We start from the raw sequence: 13,609 nt of genomic DNA on the forward strand, positions 1-13,609 counted from the left end.
AGCTAGGTCTTCTCTTATCTTCAAACACAATTTTCCAACTCCTCACTTCTATTTTTACGAGCTAATCATGTTAGCTTTAAGTAATTTTTGTGTAATGATCTGTGGTGCATGTAGCTTTCGCTATGATGCATGGCACGGTAAGGAAATTCTCACTGCTACTCATATGCTATGCCCCAAATTGCCATTCTACCCTTCAATCCAATCAATATAACAACCAACCAATACAAATATCAACTCAACATCTAAACCACAATCAATCCACTAATTATTAATTTACCCTTAATTAGCAACTAGTTTTCCAAGATTGAAATTCAGGATGTTACAGGATTCCATAATAAAAACTCAGTTTTCTAATTTCATGATTCATTTTTAATTTTTTACCCCTCCCTCTCAATCTTCTTTGATTGCTAACTCTCCATTTCATAACCTTCCATTGATTGACTTGCCAAATTCTCACTGATGAACAACAACCTCTTTTATCAACAATAACAAAAACGACGGTCTCCTTCATTGATGGTAGCAACAACTATGAAACTCTACCTAATTAATCCCGACAGCTAACATATTATAATGGCAAAAAAACGTTTTAAGCATGTAATTAGTTATTATCATTGAACAAAGAATTAAGCTCATTTATATAAACCCTAATCATAAATCCAAATTTAGTCAACAGAAATCAAGCTGAATGAGCGCTAAATAGAAATATACAAATCAAATGCATGAACTAAGGAAAACGTATAACAATATTATAATTCATGTCTCAACTATTCTTTCTAACAATCTACCCTCAAAACCTCTACCTAAAAATATTAAACCACAAGATGAGCCAAATTTCAGTAACCAGAATAATTAATTTGGAAAGTTTGCAAATAGGGAATACAAGATAGTGAAGTAGGCAAATAATATATATATATATATATAAATATAAAATTTATACAACAAATTGAACTTAAAAGGCCAAACTTATATTCTCCTTTACTATGACTAAACTCAAGGCCATTAGAGAGATGTAACCCATCCAAAGGTTACAAAGCTCTCCCTAAGTTAGGGCCCCTTCTCTTACTACACAAGCCCCAAAGATCTAGTACAGGCTTAGCCAAAGGACAAGAGAGGTGTCTAAGGCAAGACAAATTACCAATCATGGGATCCTTGATGGTTGGTAGCTATACCATGATGATGTCATCATTTCAGACTATAAAAATATCAAAGTACTGGCATCATTTCAGCCAACAAAATTTCATGGTATAGGTTTCATTTAAACCTAAAATAAGTTCATAGTATTTCTGTAACAAGCTATTTACTATACTAGATAACTTAATCTTAGAATCATTAAATCAACTACTATGGTAGAAAAAGAAGAAAAATAATTCAAAAACCTATCACAGTATAAAAAGGTTTTTCTCAAAACTTGAAAAACTAACCACGGTAAAAAAGAGTTTAACTAAGACTTTGAAAACCTAACATGGTTATAAAAGCAATTTAATTAACTCAAAACATTAACAATGATAGAGAAAGTTTAATTATGCATTCAAAGCAACTAGTGTGGTCAAAAATGATTTATCTTGACTTATAAAAATTATCATAGATAAAATTTTTCCTTCTAATCAATCACAAGCAAAACCATGGAAAAATCCAAATCCACTAATATGGTTAAAGAAAACAAACCCACAAGATTTAACTATCAAAGCTATCTCAAGTGTTCACAACAAAAAGATTTAGGACAATTGAAGCCCAAATCATATGGCAATCATTAAACCCAATTTTCATTCTCAAAGCACTTTTCATGAATATACTTTTCACATTCCAAAACATCATTGTACTCAACTATCTCAACATATGTGGACACACATAAACAACCAAATGCAATTCCTAAGGCCTCTAGTTAACCACCAGCAAGCAATACCAGCAACAAGTAATCAACAATATCATGTATATAAAAATTTATCAGAGTATATGTGCATGAGCCATAAATGTGGCAACATACAATAATTCAACACATAAATAAAGGAGGAGGCAATATAAGTCAATGCAAGACTAAGCCTCAGAACCTTCCCTGATGGATCACCATGTGAACTTTCACTTATAAAATTGAAAAGCAACAGGGGTGACATAATGTTTCAATAAGTAGCAATCCTACCAATCATATGCACTAATATGTGCCCGTGAGATGTGAAGTGGGATAGTTATAAAAAATTTAACCATTCAATCAATCATCGTGTGCCAAAATATTCCAATCATACATATCACAATGCATAAACCCTAACTACTCTTATGTCCTCCTTTTTTCCCTAACCAAACCCATGGGCTAAGTCAATATTCATGTCAATGGTTGCTCTAACAAGATCTTCAATTAAGTGGTATACGTGGGCCAAAACTCACAAGACACATAATCGAACCATGGGTTCCCCCTTAATCAACAAGTGGGTGATAAAGCCTTAGGCTAATCTCCTCATAGAACTGATAAAGACAAGTTAAGGTGATGTCACTAGACAAATAGTGGAACAATCCCTCAATGAACAAATGGAATATGAGTAGACTAGACATGAGCTTCAAATAGAAGCCTTACTATGTGAATTTTATGTCACTACTCCCCTTAAAGTGAACTCCTGCCCTCAACATGGTCATATAAATAATCACATGCTTGATCACATGTAAAACCACAATTATTATGTAAAACAACAATTTAACTCCCATAATCACATATTCATTTCCAAATCAATCATTGCATTAAGATTCCATGATAATTTTTTAACACATAAATATTAGTTCCACAGGACAATTTCATTATATCAAAGTAGAATTTTTTATAATATAGCTCATGTTCTAATTTCATCAAATGTATCATAAACTTTCCAATAATACTAATCAAATCATACATTTCAAAAATAACTAATAAACATGTACTAGCATGCATAATAAGCAAGAAAGTGGTTACTTCTTACTAAAGATAACAAAGTACCACAATTATTGAGAACCCATTGTAACATCCTAAAGTTTAATCTTAAAAATTAGTTGCTAATCAGGAGTAAATTAGTAATTAGTAAATGATTGTGGTTTAGGTATTGAGTTAAAGTTTTGTATTGTTTGGATGTTATATTGATAGAATTGAAGTGTAGAAAGACAATCTAGTGCAAAACGCATGAGTCCAAGTAAGAGTTTTCTCATTGTGTCACATGCCACGGTGCATCATTTAGGGATCACTTAAAGCTAATGTGATCAACTCATGAAATTCGAAGGAGAGGTGTTGAGAAACGTAGCTAGAGAGGAGAAGAGGTTCTTATCTGCTAGGGCAAGTCATATCTTGATGTTTGGAGTCTACTTTGATTAATAACTTGTTGGGTAAGTATTGCATAATCCCAAGCTTCATTTCTACCCCATTTTTATTGAATTTCATCAGTTGGGAAATCAAACCATGAAGTTCTAAGGTGTTGTAATCTTAAAGAAAGGGTTAAAATATGTTATCGAATACAAAACTAAGATTTTATAATTGGTATGGAGTTAAATGATTGACCTTTGAGGATTTGAGCTCAAAATAGCTTAAAAGTTAGGTTGAAATTGAGAAATTAGGTAAATAAGTGAGTTAAGAAGTTGTTATGGTTGTTTGAGTAGCATATAGGGATAATGACTATAAATAATGGATAAGTGGATTCAAAAGGGGTTCAATTGAACTATTTTATACGTTAAGGAATTTGGTTAAGCTGAACCAATGCTTGTGAAAAGTGTTGAGAATTGACTGAAGGGCACTGTATTATGTAAATTGAGTACCTGTGAAGTTGCTTGTGAGAATCTGCACCCTTAGCAGCAAGGGTTAAAGGTAACTAAAGTAACTTTTTTACTTGTTTGTTTGTAAAATTGTTATATAATATTTTGATATAACTATATGCATTGTGTTGTGAATTGATAGAGTAGCAGCGTTGTGAAAGAAATATGCATGTGAGTGTGTGAGTATTGATTGAAATGAATTTGAAGTGGCATGTGCATTGCCATGCATTACATCGGCGAGAATATCCTAGATTATGGTAAGGGATGTGGCCTTACTGCGAGGAGGTTTAGGAAGTCTTGATTATCTAGAATGTAGAGTTTAACTCTGGCAAGACGAACCTAAGAGAAGAATCTTGATGATCCAGAGTATAGAATTGACTTCACCACGACAAATCTAGGATATTGAATGATCCATAATGTTACCTTAGACTAAGGTAGGGGGTCATGGTCCTACTTTGTATAAGGCTTATAAGTCTTAATGATCTAGAGTGTAGAGTTTTACTCCGCCATAATGGACTTAGGAGATAATCCATATGCAAAGAAGATTACCTAGTCTGAGCAGTGGTATGGTGGGCCCTGTTCCTTGTGACCAGAAGTCCTAGTTTGAGCATAAATATTACTTTGCTAGGTAGAATCAAGAATGCATTGCATAAGCATAATGAAGTTGATGAGAATGAATTCCTGTATATTCATATGATATTGTTTTTATTGATACACATGCTACTTATTACTTGTTTATGGTTTTACTTACTAACCGGTAATGGGGGTTGCCTTCGAGTTATTAGGACTTATGTCTCACTCCGTTACTTTTGAACACAGGTGAAGAGCATGAGAAGGTCAAGAAAGGAAGCAAGGAAAGAGTAGCCTCATTTAGTAGTGGTATGACTACCATATGTATGAATAAATGTATAAAATTGTATATAAACTTTAGTTGCCAACTAGGATGCATATATGATTATGTGTTGAATTGTGATGGGAAACATGCTTGTATATATGTATATGATGGTGCATATTGCCAAGGTGCCCTAGTGAAGGGTACGTAGGTAGGCCTAGATGCTATTCAAGCAAGTCTGTGTTGTATATAACTTACTCCACTTGTATATATTTGAATTGATTTGATAATTATGTATTGATTGTGAATTGTGTTGTTATATGATAACTTGACACAAATGTTGAGGTAGAGCCCCATTTAAAAGAGTTAAGTATGTTGTGATTTCCAACCATATGGTGAGGCGGAACCCTATATGTATAAGTCAAAGGTTGAAAGAGGAACAAGTCCAGTGTTATATATATATATATATATCAATATGTGTTATATGCGTATTTCTCATATAAGTCCATAATTGTATAATGTGTTATTGAGAGGCCAAAATGTGCTATTGATGTAATATATGCAATATGAGATGTTAAACAGGTATGTGATTTTTTTAGACTTGCTTTAAGGCTCGAAATAATCTAATAGGACAAGTAATAAGAATTAACTATTTAAGGTGTAAGTTTTTGAAAGAAAAAGTCACTTTTTGCACATAGATGTCCAATTTTAGATTGGATCACCAGATCGAGTCCAAACTTATTCCATTAGTTAGTATATGGTATAAGCTTTGTATGGGTACTTGAATCACTCCAATCGGACATTAAATAAAACGGCGCACACCAAAAGTTCATCATTTTTGCTGTCAAATGATAACACAAAATTTGGATTGGCGCACCATGGCGCATGGTATCTCACACCGCAGTGCATGACACAAAAAGTCAGGCGTGTGGCTTTATGTGACATGCCATGGCACATATATTGCACACCACGGTATATGGCCTTTTTTCAAGGTTGATAATTTATGTCTTATTAAGTTGTTTGATTACATTTGCGCTTCTACTAGCTCTCTTATTTGAATATATGTTCTAAAAGTCAAAATCTCTCGATTTGAAAACAAATAAGAGGCAATTACTTTGATATTATTGTGTTTGTGCTGGTTGATTGGGTGATGCAAATGGTAAAGCTCAAATTGAGTTGGGACTTTACACCCATGCTTAAGATTATAATCAAAATAAGTTTACATAAATTATATAAATAATTATTAGCATATAATTTTTTGAGAGATAGTTAAGCTAATACATAAGCTTAAAATCCCAATTATTATTGTTTGGTTTCATATCAAATATAATTCCTAATCATCATTTTGCCTTATTAACCTAATTAAACCTTCAATAATTGATTTTAATTTTTTAATTGATTATAACTGCAAATTTTCATTTTTCAAAGTTTGATTCAAAATAACCACAATCATTAGTAGTCAATAGAGTTAATCATACAAGGGATAATTAAACTAAAATTCTCAATTATCACTTCAATTCTCAAATTCTTCATTTTAATTCTAAATGAAATATTTTTTTAGCTTTATCGCTCGTTGAAAACCTCAATTTATTATCAATCTTTCAATTATACAAAATACGAAAAAAATTCTTAACTTACAGTTAACATCTAAAGTGCTAAACTTTAAATTTTATCATTATACTTCTAATTACACACACACAAAATTTAAATACAACCAATGAATCTCACAATTCTAATCATTTCATAACCTTTTATTTATTCCTAAATCGCTTCCAAAATTATAAGAAAGTTTATAAGTTCCCATTTTTAGAGTTATGTCAAAAAGCTTTTTTCAAAATAAGAATCTCAAGTTATTAATAAAAACATAAATCAAATTCAATTTTTTTAAAAAAATTTAAACATAGCATCCGTATTAGTTATAAAGTTTTTAATTGAAATAATCTCCTTACAAAACATTGTCTACTTTGTTTGTACGGAAAATAATTCAAAAATTCACATTAATTCATCTATAATTAGAAAATTAACACAAACTGTTGATTCAATCCAAAATAATTTTTCTAACAAGTATTTAGTGTTTGTTTGGGTAGGGGAAAAAATAATTTTTCCCTCCCAAATCGATTTTTTCAGTAAATTAGTCAAATGGTTAGAAAAGGACGAAAATTGATTCTGAGCCTATAGGCGGGTTTTTTCGTAAGCTACTTTAACCAGCTTTTTGATAAAAGTTTGTTAAAAATGTTGGGAAAAATTACAAAGATAGGCCCAAGAAAAAATTACAAAAAAAATACTTAATTTAATAAAAATAAAATTAAACTCTCTTCTTTTTCCTTTTTTTTCCTTAATAAAATTTAAAATTTGTATATTTAAAAAATTAATATTTGATATTTAAAAATTAAATTATATAGTAATTTATATAACTAAAAATTAATTTTAATTAAATTATTTAAATATCTTTAATTTTATTAAAATTAATTTTAAAAAAACAGTATCCAAACATTACGTTATAACATAATTAATTATAATTAAAATTTATTACTTAATCAATTATTTTCATAATCTATTATATCCAACTGAAATCTGAAATCCAAACGTACCCTTATAAGTTATCTATAATCAATTGTCAACTTTTCACGTAATAATTAACTCTAAAAATGAAAATCCTTTTCTATTTACTTCGAGGACTCAATCTTAACATATATATAACCTTATTCAAAAAACTAAACCCATAATATTTAAGTTTTCACTTGTTTCAATAATTTTATGATTCCCAATTGATGGAGCTTACTACTTGCTCTTAGCTCTAATCTTTAAACTTGCTTTGCGACTCTCAATACTTATATCATTAGAGAGATTTCGATGTATAGGTAAATTTTATGGAGAAAGTTTTGTGATTTGGAGAGGTTAAGAGAACTAAATCGAGCTCAGAATTTTCTTAACTCCATTAATGGAGTTTCCGTGCGTGCCGCTCGAAGAAAGAAGAAGATGGAATGTGCGCGGGCGTTGCAGAATGTATATTCATTCAGGTGTGTGCGCGTGTTAAACTGTGGGGCCCCCACTTTTTTTTGGTTTTTCCTTTATTCTAAAAATATTATACCATGACCTACTTTTGACATCGTCTTCCATTATAATTTAAATAAATAAACTTAATTTTTATATTTTTTTTAACTATAAATTCTCATGTTTAAATAATGACAGTAAAATAATTTATACAATTTAATTAATTTCACTCAATTTTATTTATTTTTTTTTAAAAAACTCATGACTTAGTTCTATATCTTTAAAATTTAACTCTTCTTTGGTGAATTTTTTTTCTCAAATAGTTTTTTGGTAAATTTTAATTACTATAAATCTCATCAACTTCAAATTGATATTAATAAATATTTACTATTTTAAATTTCACTTAATAAATCAACTTATATTGCCACTTGAATTTTATTGTTAAAATTAGAGTGTTACAATTTCAGCCTACAATAATTAATATTCTTTCAGCCCATAATAATTTGCATCCTTTCAACCTATAATAATTAGTATCGTTTTAGCTTATAAAATTTTATAGTATTGATACCATTTAGCCTATAATAGTTAGTATCCTTTCAGCCTACAATAATTTCATAGTATTGGCATCATTTTTACCTATAATAGTTGGCATCCTTTCAACTTATAATAATTGGCATCATTTTATCCTATATTAATTGATATCCTTTCATCCTACTATAATTGGCATCATTTCAGTCTATGATGATTGTCATCATTTTAAACTACACTAATTTCATGGTATTGATATCATTCAGCTTACAATAATTAGCACCACTTCAGCCTACAATAATTTTTTTTCATAGACATATTGTAACATCTTCTTTGACATTACCAAATTGTATCGCACTTAATACATGAAAGTGATTAGGAGTCCTTAAACCAGATTACCAAAAATCAAATACTAAAAATATAGAAAATCATCTTTTAAAATGATTGGGATCCCACAATTTTTAGAAAACATGATAAAATACCAAAACACATGTATTTATGCACAATAGAAGTGTTTAGGAATGTATAAATACCATACAAGAGAAAATAAGGCAAAACAATCATTTTTGCCCAAATTGGACCATATACTGCGGCATGGGCTGCATGTGCCGTGGCATGTGATATGAAGTCACTACTTCACACTTTATGTCATGTACCGCAACATACATGACAATTTTAGTTGTCATAACAGTTCATCTGACACAAACTTTGAATGTGCTACATTTCCACATAGAATGTCTAATTTGAGTGATTTAAATGCCCACACTCTAACTAATGACATAGGTTTCATCTCAATTTAATATTTCTTTTAAAAATTGAACATTTGGATGCAAAATAACATTTCATGGCATTTTAACTCACTCGAAGGTCCCAAATCCAAACTTTATGTCATTAGCAACCATTAGGGCCTTGGCCATATTCAATAGGATATTTTCCACCTGATTGACCAATCATATCATAAAAAATTCAACCATACACAAATTTGGTCACTCAAACACCTTTTTTAAATACCATAGGGCCATTTTTCACCAATTCACACAAATTCACTTATATGGCCAAATTCTTCACATTTATTGGTTTAAAACCTACAACTTTGAACTTGTATTAATATCTTAGCCCTTCTTATCACATTTCACATTATTTCACGCACTTTCACATCGCGGGGCTAAGATAAGCACACATACTCATACAAATGCAATACACTATATATATGTATTCCTATGACAATTTATATATACTAATATTTACAACAATTCAATTTTATTATGCAAATTCCGAAATGGCAAGTAGTAGCTCTACTACTTTTAGTGATAAGACACATTATTTTTACACACTTTTATTTATTCATTTCGAACCTAGTTTGTCATGTTTATTCCTATTTGGTGCATTCATGTTCTTAATTGTGAAAAAGTTGCCTAAGGGTCAATTTTGTGCACTAGAGGCATTTTTGTCCAAAAATGTATTTTTTTATGGAAAATTGGGTTATCATTAGATTAAATGTCTTCTTTGACCTGATTTACAATGGTCTAATGGTTTTTCTAAAATTCATTTTAGTTTGGGAGATATTAAATAAAAATCATATTTTAGGGTTGTTAACTTTGTTGACCTAATTAAGGTTTTGTGCATGTGTGTGTGTATGGCTTGGTTTCACTTGTATCAGCCCTTGTTTTTCAATTTATTATTTTTCTCCCATTTAAGTAATTAATTCCATGTGCCAAAAATATAAATTATTATGTCACACACATTTATTTCATTAAATTTTATTCATCATGTGACATAGGTAACACATGTACACTTGAACTTATAGTACTAATTGGTCAAGAAAATGCAAGAGGACATTAAAGACCATATGTGGTGTGAAGAGTGGCTAAACGGCTAGGATAAATCTAATTTCATAAGTGCAAAGCATGTGATTATTTATATTGACATAGGAATTATCACCCAAACAATGAGAATGTGCCACTTAGGGGCATATGCATAAAGTGTGAAGCTCTTAGGATTATAATTTCATTTTGAAATTATTTTCTTAGCCTAATATGATCCATAAACATGTCCTATTCAGCCTCCTTATTAGAATTTTAGATTCAACACAATCCACATTCACCATCTTCATTTCATCTTTCGCTTTTTCTCTCTTATTCATTTTATTTTTCATTTTCTCTCTATTCTCTCTCTACACGCCTAACCCTAATCTCTTTATCTAACCATTACATCTTCAACAAACCACTACCATTCTTCTTCTCTTGTCATCCTCTTATCATCTACACTACTTGACCGGCTATCTAAGGCCTTAAACCTTAGTTGGAAGCATGCAAGAATTTGGCTACTTCAAGAAATTAATAGAGACTTTCATGGAGCTTGAAGGCTAAGGCATCTTTAGCTTTTAAAGGGATAATAAAGGAAAAGGAGCCACCATTTTAGACCAACACCTTTGGCTAAGGATTACTTTGACCTAACTCTTCCATTTTACTTCACTTTGTAATTCTAGATTTAGGTTACATTATGATTGGCTTTGACTCTAATTCGAATAGACTTTGTTGTAATGGAAGATGACTTATTTGAATCTTTCTTATGGTTTTGACTCTCTTCTTAAAGTTGTCAAGTTGATGAATTACATAATTTTGTGGTTTATTAATGTGAATTTTCTTGAAATTAATCTTACATAATCTTGTCATTAGCAAAAGCCAACTAAGTTTAATTGAATTTGTTGCACTTTTGATTAGTGAGGGCATAATTCTTAGTTAATGACTTAAGTGGCAAGGAATTCTTCTTAATTCAAGCTCTAGAAGCTTACCCATTCACACTTGATTCTCAAACACTTTAATTCCGTCCTTAACTTGTTTCTTTAGTTCATTAGTTTTGGTAACCAAATTAAACCTTAAACATTTGAAATTTAACCTAATTCACTTAAGCAACTTTCATAATTGAACTAGTAAACACTTCTATTGGGAGATGACCTAAGTCAACTGTCACACTGTTGCAGGACGTGATCACTCGTTCATTGTGAAGGAGAAGATGAAGGGAGCTGGCTTTCAAGCTAGTGAACATTGGTTTCAAAAGAAGGAGTGGCCACCAAGATTTTGAGGAAAAATCTTGAGAAACCAACTAAAGGTGATAATGATGGTTTTCATAACCAGAGATAGGTTCGAAAGTTGATTATGAGTAGAGAAAGTTTTATGCATCCCACAATACCTGTTCCATAGAACGATTACCTTAGTTATTGTATAATTAGTATGACCTTCAAAAATATTTTAACTAGTCTTTTATTATTGACCTGCTTTAATAAAATAAATAAAAAGGAGAAAATTAAATTTAAATAAGAAAGAAAAAATATTATTTATTTACCGGGATAATTGACCTAGGATAGAGCCTAGTTGCTGTAGGGATCAAAGCCCACATAGTTTGGAGTGTAATTTTGTTTGTTGATATTTTATTATTATTTTTGAAGAGAAATTGATTGAAAAATAACTTACTATTTTACAAATAAAATATTTTTTGGAAATTTAGATATGTGTGTTTCAACATGCGAAAAAAGTAATTTAATTTTAATTATTTTTTCAATTTTTAAAATTTAAAAAAGAAAAAGAAAAGGAGAAGAGCTTAAAATTGTATTTTTAAGATTTTTTTTTGTAAAATTTAACTGTTATATATACAGAGCCCATTGACTTACATAATAATATAATTATTCTAAAGGTCTGTAGAGATTTCAAAATCTCACACAACAAAAGAATCAAATAGTTTAATATATTTCTTTATTTATTCTTTAATTGTATATATTTATATTTATTTTAATTTTTAAGCATATATTACATAAATTTTAATTATTATACCTACAAAGCCTTATCGACTTACACATTAATATGATTATCTTAAATATCTATGGAGATTTAAAAATCTCACATAATAAAAGGATTGGATAATATTTTCTTAAATATATTTTCAATTAATTGATTTATTGTGTGTATGTGTATGTGTGTGTAGAATTTATATTTTTATAAAAAAAATCTTAGTCATTATACCTCTAGAGTTTTATTGATTCACACAATAATTCTATTATCCTATATGCCTATGAAGACTTACAAATCTCACATGACAAAAGGATCTAATTTTTTAATTGTCTAAATATGTTTATAAAATAATATTTTGATATACATTGCATAATTTTATTTATTTTATTAATGTTTATTATATTATTATTTGTAAATTTCATTTATTTATTTACTATATAAAAAATTAATGATCGCGACACCTACAAGGATCCCATAAGATACGTTAGTTTCAGTCTCTATAAAGATTCTTGAAATCTCATATGAAACTTAAATATTTTATTTATTTAAATTATAAAAAATGAGAGTTAATTTGAATGATGGGTTATTGGAACCCATGTTAAATATATACAATATTGATTATCATACTTGTAAAATTTTATTGATTTACACAGTATAAGATCATTATAAATGTCCAAGAAAATTTTTAAAATCTCACATGACGAATAGGTTGTCAAGATATTTGTATCTCCAATTGGTGCATAAAGTAGATTTTTTTGAAACAACTTAAGAAATAAAAGCAAATGAAGGCACATGGAAATAAAACTATTTTAACATTTCACTTTCAACTGAGGATGTGTTCTTCAAAATTTTCTAAATTTGGCTTAATGCTCAGTTGGTGTCAAAAAGGAAATAACGAGAATAACGGCAGTAGTATCCAATTGTTTAAAATCAAAATGATCTTCACATAATAACATTGCCACCAATCACTCAATTATCTCTAATAGAAATTACAAACAAATTGATGTCTTGGCTTTAAAAAGGAAAGAGATGGGAATTAGATTTAGGTTGGTCTAACAATCATGATTTTCTTTAATGTTTGAACCAAAACAATCATGGGAATACATCAAAACCAAGCCAAACACAATTAGATTAGTAGCTAGAACTATGTCCGGGAGCTTTCTTTCAAACTAGGAACAAACAAGAATGCATGATACATATTTTACAGCTTGAGGGGGATGTTGGACATAATGACTTGCGACATTATGATGAGATTTGAAAAAATAATTTTTTGCATTAAAGTTATTTTACTATAATATTTTTTCTTATCTTAAATTGATTCTATATCCAAGAGTGTTCATAATATTATCTTTTATAGTTTAGATTTATACATATATATTGATATTTGGACTAACCATTTTATTCATGATATATTATTTAAGGTTGTCCAAAGTAAAGATGAGAGTGAGCATGAAGAGGAAGAAATCAAAGACATCATTAGCATGCATGCCACACTCAAGATGAGAGAACATAAAGAGAATAATGATCCAAGAAGAGCTTAAAAAGATTGAATACATTTACACAAGCTTGGATACACCTTGAAAGCTTTGGACTTAACAGGTATAATATCATTAAGCTAGAATTCTTTATGTTAAACGCATTGATTTAGATATAAAATACTGGCTCAAAATATTTTAAATCAAAACATGCATTTTAGCTCTTAAGA

Source organism: Prosopis cineraria, unplaced genomic scaffold (assembly GCF_029017545.1).
Source record: "Prosopis cineraria cultivar Desert tree isolate PC_DT_omini unplaced genomic scaffold, ASM2901754v1 PC4, whole genome shotgun sequence".
Classification (NCBI taxonomy): domain Eukaryota; kingdom Viridiplantae; phylum Streptophyta; class Magnoliopsida; order Fabales; family Fabaceae; genus Prosopis; species Prosopis cineraria.